At 42.2% G+C, this 8,755-nt stretch overlaps 1 long non-coding RNA gene across 2 annotated transcripts; it reads left to right on the top strand.

Moving 5' to 3' along the window:
- Positions 1-2,991: 2,991 nt before the first annotated feature.
- Positions 2,992-5,995, top strand: LOC148156408 (uncharacterized). Of its 2 annotated transcripts, XR_015764623.1 has the most exons (4): positions 2,992-3,139; positions 4,154-4,247; positions 4,823-4,978; positions 5,769-5,995. It is a non-coding gene; the product is annotated as an uncharacterized LOC148156408 (long non-coding RNA). The 2 variants fall into 2 exon arrangements; XR_015764622.1 differs by lacking the exon at positions 2,992-3,139 and having other exon boundaries at positions 3,384-4,247.
- Positions 5,996-8,755: the final 2,760 nt, after the last annotated feature.

The following is an 8,755-nucleotide window of genomic DNA, read 5'->3' as shown; positions in this document are numbered from 1 at the left end:
ATTGAACCCACATGAGATAAGTATGGGCTGACCGTACATGGGTTGGACCTGGGCATGCGTATGTAGGCCCCATTCCTTTTTTATGTGGGCTAACTGGGGATGGGGCAGAAGTGGGCAACACTATGTGGGGCCCATGTAGTTTCGGTATCACGGGCCCAACATGGGAAGCCCATTTGGGCTGACCACACTGAACCCACATGAGATAAGTATGGGCTGACCGTACATGGGTTGGACCTGGGCATGCGTATGTAGGCCCCATTCCTTTTTTATGTGGGCTAACTGGGGATGGGGCAGAAGTGGGCAACACTATGTGGGGCCCATGTAGTTTCGGTATCACGGGCCCAACATGGGAAGCCCATGTGGGCTGACCACACTGAACCCACATGAGATAAGTATGGGCTGACCGTACATGGGTTGGACCTGGGCATGCGTATGTAGGCCCCATTCCTTTTTTATGTGGGCTAACTGGGGATGGGGCAGAAGTGGGCAACACTATGTGGGGCCCATGTAGTTTCAGTATCACGGGCCCAACATGGGAAGCCCATGTGGGCTGACCACACTGAACCCACATGAGATAAGTATGGGCTGACCGTACATGGGTTGGACCTGGGCATGCCTATGTAGGCCCCATTCCTTTTTTATGTGGGCTAACTGGGGATGGGGCAGAAGTGGGCAACACTATGTGGGGCCCATGTAGTTTCGGTATCACGGGCCCAACATGGGAAGCCCATTTGGGCTGACCACACTGAACCCACATGAGATAAGTATGGGCTGACCGTACATGGGTTGGACCTGGGCATGCCTATGTAGGCCCCATTCCTTTTTTATGTGGGGTAACTGGGGATGGGGCAGAAGTGGGCAACACTATGTGGGGCCCATGTAGTTTCGGTATCACGGGCCCAACATGGGAAGCCCATGTGGGCTGACCACACTGAACCCACATGAGATAAGTATGGGCTGACCGTACATGGGTTGGACCTGGGCATGCCTATGTAGGCCCCATTCCATTTTTACGTGGGCTAACTGGGGATGGGGCAGAAGTGGGCAACACTATGTGGGGCCCATGTAGTTTCGGTATCACGGGCCCAACATGGGAAGCCCATGTGGGCTGACCACACTGAACCCACATGAGATAAGTATGGGCTGACCGTACATGGGTTGGACCTGGGCATGCGTATGTAGGCCCCATTCCATTTTTATGTGGGCTAACTGGGGATGGGGCAGAAGTGGGCAACACTATGTGGGGCCCATGTAGTTTCAGTATCATGGGCCCAACATGGGAAGCCCATGTTGGTTGACTGCATAGAAACCAGATAAGTATGGGCTGACCGTACATGGGTTGGACCTGGGCAGGAAAATGTAGACCCTAATCCTATTTTATGTGGGCTAACTGGGGATTGGGCAGAAATGGGCAACATTATGTGGGACCCATATGGGCTGACTGCATTGAACCCACATGACATAAGCACGGGCTGACTGTACATGGGTTGGGCCTGGGCATACATATGTAGGCCCCATTCCATTTTTATGTGGGCTAACTGGGGATGGGGCAAAAATGGGCAACACTATGTGGGGCCCATGTAGTTTCAGTATCATGGGCCCAACATGGGAAGCCCATGTGGGCTGACCACACTGAACCCACATGAGATAAGTATGGGCTGACCGTACATGGGTTGGACCTGGGCATGCGTATGTAGGCCCCATTCCTTTTTTATGTGGGCTAACTGGGGATGGGGCAAAAATGGGCAACACTATGTGGGGCCCATGTAGTTTCAGTATCATGGGCCCAACATGGGAAGCCCATGTGGGCTGACCACACTGAACCCACATGACATAAGCATGGGCTGACCATACATGGGTTAGACCTGGGCAGGAAAATGTAGACCTAAATCCTTTTTCATGTGGGGTAATGGGAAAATTTTTTTTAAATCTGATTAGACAATGTGGTTACCCTGTCACTTTTAAACTTTTTACTATATGTCAAAAGCAAAAGCTGCAAGAGCAAGATTATAAAAACTTTGAAAAAAATTATGAGATGTCAGATTGATGGCCTTTAGCTAAGGAAATTGTTACTCAGTTGGCCTGTATTGGAGCTGATAAAAGGTAAATTGTTGAAGCAATTGTATAAGCTTTCTACAAAATGAAAAGCTCTCCTTGGATGGTTACCTCGTCTTGGAGGTCATAAAGAGGTATTGTATTTGAACCATGCTCACTACATGATTTCTGTGTCTGGCTCATTTACTAACACCGACATTACACTAGGGTTCCAGAAGACCAAAATATGCTTCAATGCTTTATTTTTTAAACCAGTTCAGTATTGTTCAAGCTACACTTTGAAGTCCTAGCATTTTACTTTTTATTATTTTACACTAGAACAGTCCAGATGTCCTAACATTTTTGTGACATTATCTGTTAAATATGCATAATCTTCTGCTGCTCACTCAAAATAGGTAATGGTTCAGAGTGGACTTTTGTCCTTGCTTCTTTTTTTAAATGTAATTTAATTTTATTTTATTATCAATAGGATGTTCAGACATCCAAAGTGTTCATTGCAGCTTTTTCACAGAAGGACTTAATTCTTATTTGGAGAAATAGTTCAGATCAGATCATCGTGAAAAATATTACAAAATGTTTAGAAAATGAATTCAAACAAAACTCAAGTGAGAAAGACAAGAGTAAAATTTTTAGCATCTGTTTTTTCATCTGTAAACATTTTCCAAGTTGTCAGCATAAATAAAATAAAAAAACTAAACATTTCTATTAATGATTATTTTTTATATCTTTTAATCTTTTTTCAATAATCTTTTTAACCTTTTTGTTCATTTTTTCTCTGGCACCGTTGCCAATAAAGGTTGGTGAATTGAAGTAGATACTTTACACATCCACTAAAGAAAGTAGTTCCAAAACACATTTGAATAAGGACGACTATATTTATTTATTTTTATTGAGAAAATTTGTGAGTGCTACATTGGTTTTACATTTGTTAAACCGATGTATTACTCTCAAAATTAATCTCGTGTTTCTTGGAGAACGTACAATTGTTAACTGCGGATGGATATGCGGTTTCAAAATCAAACGTAGTCCCATCAGTCCGTTGGCGCGGAGTCTGCAGGTTCGCTGGCCTTCTACTAAAGAATCTGTAAGTACACTTCTGTCTGTTTTGTCTGTATTGTATCAAATTTTAGGGAGAGATTTTAAATCGCTAGTTAAAACATTTGTTGCTCGTAATGGTTCGGATGACCGGAGTACCCCGAAAGACCTAATTAGTTGTTTCTTCTTTTTTTTGGCTTTTTTTTTGTTTTTCTTTTAGGTGATTTTTTTTATATTGTTAAAACACACACAATAAGTCATTTGCCATTATTGAGGTAAGAATATTTGGATGCAGAGCGATTTCAAACTGTTCTGGGCCAGATCATTTTCAAATACGCTGCGGCGCCATTCACCGGTAAATTTGAGCGCCAACGCGGCAGAATAAAATCGGTTCACTAATGAATCTACGTTGCTAGCGGAGGTTGCTTTTAAAGTACCTTGACACGATAAAACCACTTACATTATTTATAAAGAGTAACTACTTCGCTTTCATTCTGTGTACATGGGTTTTTAACAATCTTTCTCGCAGCCAATTAAGCCAGCATGCATAGCTGGGATCCATTAATTGTGCATTTTTAATTATTATTATATTTTTTTCTTCATGAAACTGCATTGAATCGTGTCGTTATGGGCTAGATAGGTAATGATGAATGGGCATGGGTTTTGTCTGGGCTAACTACAGGAGGCCCATATGTTTAACCTAAAATGGGACCCATATTGTCAGCCCATTTGGGCTAAATGTAGACTGTATTCAGCATTATTGTGGGCTAACTGAGAATGGGACAGAAATGGGCAACACGAAATGGGGCCCATGTGGTTTCAGTATATTTGGCATAAAAGCTTTTTTGTAAATAGAATGAAGGCATAGTAGTAAATATTTTAAAATCATGTTTGTTTTATTGTGTAAGTGACATTTTAAAGCGTTTTATTCTGTCATCGTTTGACTGCAAAAAACATGACAAGTGGGTGTTTAGGTCTCAACTAGCCATTTGTTTGGTCAATGCAAATGGGAGCTTTAGATTTACCAATGTTTTAATACTTTTTAAAAAATTATTTTCTACAGACTACTATGGAGAAGCGTGAAGAAGGCTTGCAAGGGCAGAAGTGACATCAGATCTTCAAAGAGATAATGATATTCCAGAAAAGCGACGTAGAAGGTAACGTGGAACAGGGACTTCTGTAACACACAACTCTAGATCAGTGGTTCTTAACCTGGGTTCGATTGAACCCCAGGGGTTCGGCGGAGCCTCTGCCGCGGAGGGAAAAAAAACTTGTGTAAAGTCGTGATGCGCCGCTTTGCCATCATTTGCTGCGGAGGATCACGTTACATTGCTTAGCCAATCAGTGCTGCGGAGGAGCGCAGGGATGGGGCAAGGAGGGGGGGGGGGTTCGGTGAATGCGCATATGAAACTGGGGGGTTCGGTACCTCAAAAAAGGTTAAGAACCACTGCTCTAGATCTTCTGTCTCCCTGGTTGTCATTTGAGCTGCTCTCAGTTCTTTTACCCATTTGGTTCTCCTTGCTTTACTTTTTCCTTCTAATCCTTCAAAATTTATTGACTTAAATTGATACAGACATTAACAATTGGCATTTTGTTCATGTATAAAAAGTAAGCTTATAAACTATATATGTGTGAAACAATATATAGCTTATAACAAATCAATTAATAAAAACTAAATGTATCATGTGTCCTGATTTTAAAATGTTGTCTTGTAATTGTCATTATACTTAAGGTTGTCATGGTTGCAGAAATTGGAGGAGGGTCCTTAGATGATGCAGTACAACAAGCTGTGCGATTCCTCATGTCCCCTGAATTGGCCCTCCAGTTCAACCTGTTTGGCCGACATAGGAAACAAGTTCCGGGACCTGCGTCTCTGATGTTTTGTATGGTAAAGATCAGTTTTTATATTCACGTTTTTTCTTGAACATTTGTTAATTTTGGTTGTCTTATGCCTTTTGTTCATTTTTAGTAATCTTTTTTTTTTTTTTTTTCTTAAGATTAAAAACTGAGACTTCAATTTTTGGTTTAATTCACATAGTATTCTTTCACTGTGCTCTCAAGAACTTAAAGATTTGATTGCTGACAAAATTTGAAGGTAATATTGTTTGCATTTCAAACAGTATTAACAAAATATACAAGACCATGATAGAACCTTTATGTCAGTAGTTGATTTATATACATTAATATATTTTAAATTTACAATAAGAATATAGTGTGTGTACTAGGGATGCTCCGATCAGGTTTTTTGCTTCCAATTCTGATACCGATCACCCATGGGGCTCATCTCTGCCGATCATCTGGATTGGCTGTTATTTTTTCACTTTAGGTATAAATGATAACATGTTATCTGGCAAAATTAAAAAGTCTGCGCAGTGTGACGGAAAGAGTAGATCAGCTGCACATGCAGGCTGCGAATGAGATACAGGTGATCTGCAACAAGAGGCCGTGATCAGCGATCACCAATCAAACACATTTTCACGGAAATTAACCGCTTATGATTGCTGATCGATCTGCACACCTCTATGTACATAATAATAATGACTCCAGAGTGCTTTGATTTTGGCAGATCCCTGCAAGCATTTCTGCCCCTTGAAGGGGAAGAGATGCACATTTCATTAATGTTACATTGTACTAAAAGTAAAACACTAATGCAATTTCTACCTTTGCTTGTTTTTTAGGGGCACTTAAAAGAAATGGATCCATCCACGGAATCACACAAAGATACGGAAAAGGCACTCGAAGTGGGTTACTGGAGCCCCGGACAGAGGTGGAAATAGAAAAGTTAGAGCGACTAGGGAGGCAGCCAGCTCAGACTCAGGTGGGCAGGTTCCAAGATGGACAGTTACAATGATGTATGAGAGCTTTCAAGTGTGGCATATAGGTTATTAAAAATATTTGACAAAAATGTAGTGTGAAAGAGCTATGTAGGTGTGTGTGTGTGTGTGTGTGTTGATATATATTTATATGTATTTATATATAGATGTACAGATCTATCTATATAGTTGCATATCTAGATATAGATCTATATACATTTATGTATCTACATATTTACATAACTAGATGCATAGTTATCTAGATAACAAGATATAGTTATTTAGAAATATAACTAGATATATAGATCTATATATATAGAGATAAATATATATTTACATAGCTAGAAATCTAGTTATATAGATAATTATATATCTACATATAGATCTATGTTTATACATTTGTTATATTAAACTAGTTTCTGTTATTTTCAAATCTGCCATATGAATAATTTTGTAGATTTCTTTTGCCAGTGCATTTCTTGTGGCATCATTTGCTCTGTGTCAATAAAGCTCTTATAATTGACGAGTTAAAAAAACTGAATATTTTAAATTACCAAATAAAAACCTTGACCAAAAGACATTTTTCATCTCTTTTTCTTTAATGCAGGTTTTGTGCTAAAGCATTTTAATACTTTGGTTTGTTGATTAAGATTGTATATCTATTAATGTAATTCACTTTCAGGTTAGGTGAGAAAGACCCCATTGTTCCTACTGGAATGAGGCATCTGGGCCCCACTGAAAACCCAGTCAGCACCCATTTAAATCTACCTGGGCAAACCCATGTGGGGCCACCATGGAACCCGTGGACAAACCCACTTGGTACCCATATTCTAGCCCAGTTTAGACCCAGTTGGGGCCCAGGTAAAAATGAAAGCTCCCAAGTGGGGCCAAGATGGGCCTCATGTAAGTTACCCATCTGGGCCCCACTGAAAACCCAGTCAGCACCCATTTAAATCTACCTGGGCAAACCCATGTGGGGCCACCATGGAACCCGTGGACAAACCCACTTGGTGCCCATATTCTAGCCCAGTTTAGACCCAGTTGGGGCCCAGGTAAAAATTAATGAAAGCTCCCAAGTGGGGCCCAGATGGGCCTCATGTAAGTTACCCATCTGGGCCCCACTCAAAACCCAGTCAGCACCCATTTAAATTACCTGGGCAAACCCATGTGGGGCCACCATGGAACCCGTGGACAAACCCACTTGGTACCCATATTCTAGCCCAGTTTAGACCCAGTTGGGGCCCAGGTAAAAATTAATGAAAGCTCCCAAGTGGGGCCCAGATGGGCCTCATGTAAGTTACCCATCTGGGCCCCACTCAAAACCCAGTCAGCACCCATTTAAATCTACCTGGGCAAACCCATATGGGGCCACCATGGAACCCGTGGACAAACCCACTTGGTACCCATATTCTAGCCCAGTTTAGACCCAGTTGGGGCCCAGGTAAAAATTAATGAAAGCTCCCAAGTGGGGCCCAGATGGGCCTCATGTAAGTTACCCATCTGGGCCCCACTCAAAACCCAGTCAGCACCCATTTAAATTACCTGGGCAAACCCATGTGGGGCCACCATGGAACCCGTGGACAAACCCACTTGGTACCCATATTCTAGCCCAGTTTAGACCCAGTTGGGGCCCAGGTAAAAATTAATGAAAGCTCCCAAGTGGGGCCCAGATGGGCCTCATGTGAGTTACCCATCTGGGCCCCACTCAAAACCCAGTCAGCACCCATTTAAATTACCTGGGCAAACCCATGTGGGGCCACCATGGAACCCGCGGACAAACCCACTTGGTACCCATATTCTAGCCCAGTTTAGACCCAGTTGGGGCCCAGGTAAAAATTAATGAAAGCTCCCAAGTGGGGCCCAGATGGGCCTCATGTAAGTTACCCATCTGGGCCCCACTCAAAACCCAGTCAGCACCCATTTAAATTACCTGGGCAAACCCATGTGGGGCCACCATGGAACCCGTGGACAAACCCACTTGGTACCCATATTCTAGCCCAGTTTAGACCCAGTTGGGGCCCAGGTAAAAATTAATGAAAGCTCCCAAGTGGGGCCCAGATGGGCCTCATGTAAGTTACCCATCTGGGCCCCACTCAAAACCCAGTCAGCACCCATTTAAATCTACCTGGGCAAACCCATATGGGGCCACCATGGAACCCGTGGACAAACCCACTTGGTACCCATATTCTAGCCCAGTTTAGACCCAGTTGGGGCCCAGGTAAAAATTAATGAAAGCTCCCAAGTGGGGCCCAGATGGGCCTCATGTAAGTTACCCATCTGGGACCCACTCAAAACCCAGTCAGCACCCATTTAAATCTAACTGGGCAAACCCATGTGGGGCCACCATGGAACCCGCGGACAAACCCATTTGGGGCCCATATTGGCAGCCCACTTTTATCCCATATGGGGCCCACATGGGTATGCTGGCTGGGAAGCAGCAGTTAGTCCAGCAAGCAGAATATGGCAGCCAAAAGTGTCCTGCAGAAGATAGTGAAGGGAGCTGAATGGATCATTACAGCTTGCTGCTTAACTGCACTTTATATTATTGGACGTTTTACCCCTATTTAACGTACACTATACATTTTTGTATTTGTATTTTTGAATAATTTTGAATCACTTCACTTACACTGGTGAGTTGGGGGATTCCAGAAAATTAGACATTACTTCATACTTTGCTCATTTATTATTATTATTATTAAAATGAAAATAACTTGATTTTAAAAAAATAAAAATACTTTTACAGGATGGGACTTACTGCAGTATTTCATCAATTTCTATACTTACTTTGACACGTTTTATTAGGGTTTTTAATCCCCCCTAATAAAATGGGAGGATTTTATTCATTCACTAAT

Source organism: Poecilia mexicana, unplaced genomic scaffold, assembly GCF_051168715.1.
Source record: "Poecilia mexicana isolate PSO_F unplaced genomic scaffold, ASM5116871v1 scaffold_11, whole genome shotgun sequence".
NCBI lineage: Eukaryota > Metazoa > Chordata > Actinopteri > Cyprinodontiformes > Poeciliidae > Poecilia > Poecilia mexicana.
Note: the sequence above shows the minus strand (reverse complement) of the source record. Positions and strands in the feature narration are given on the sequence as shown.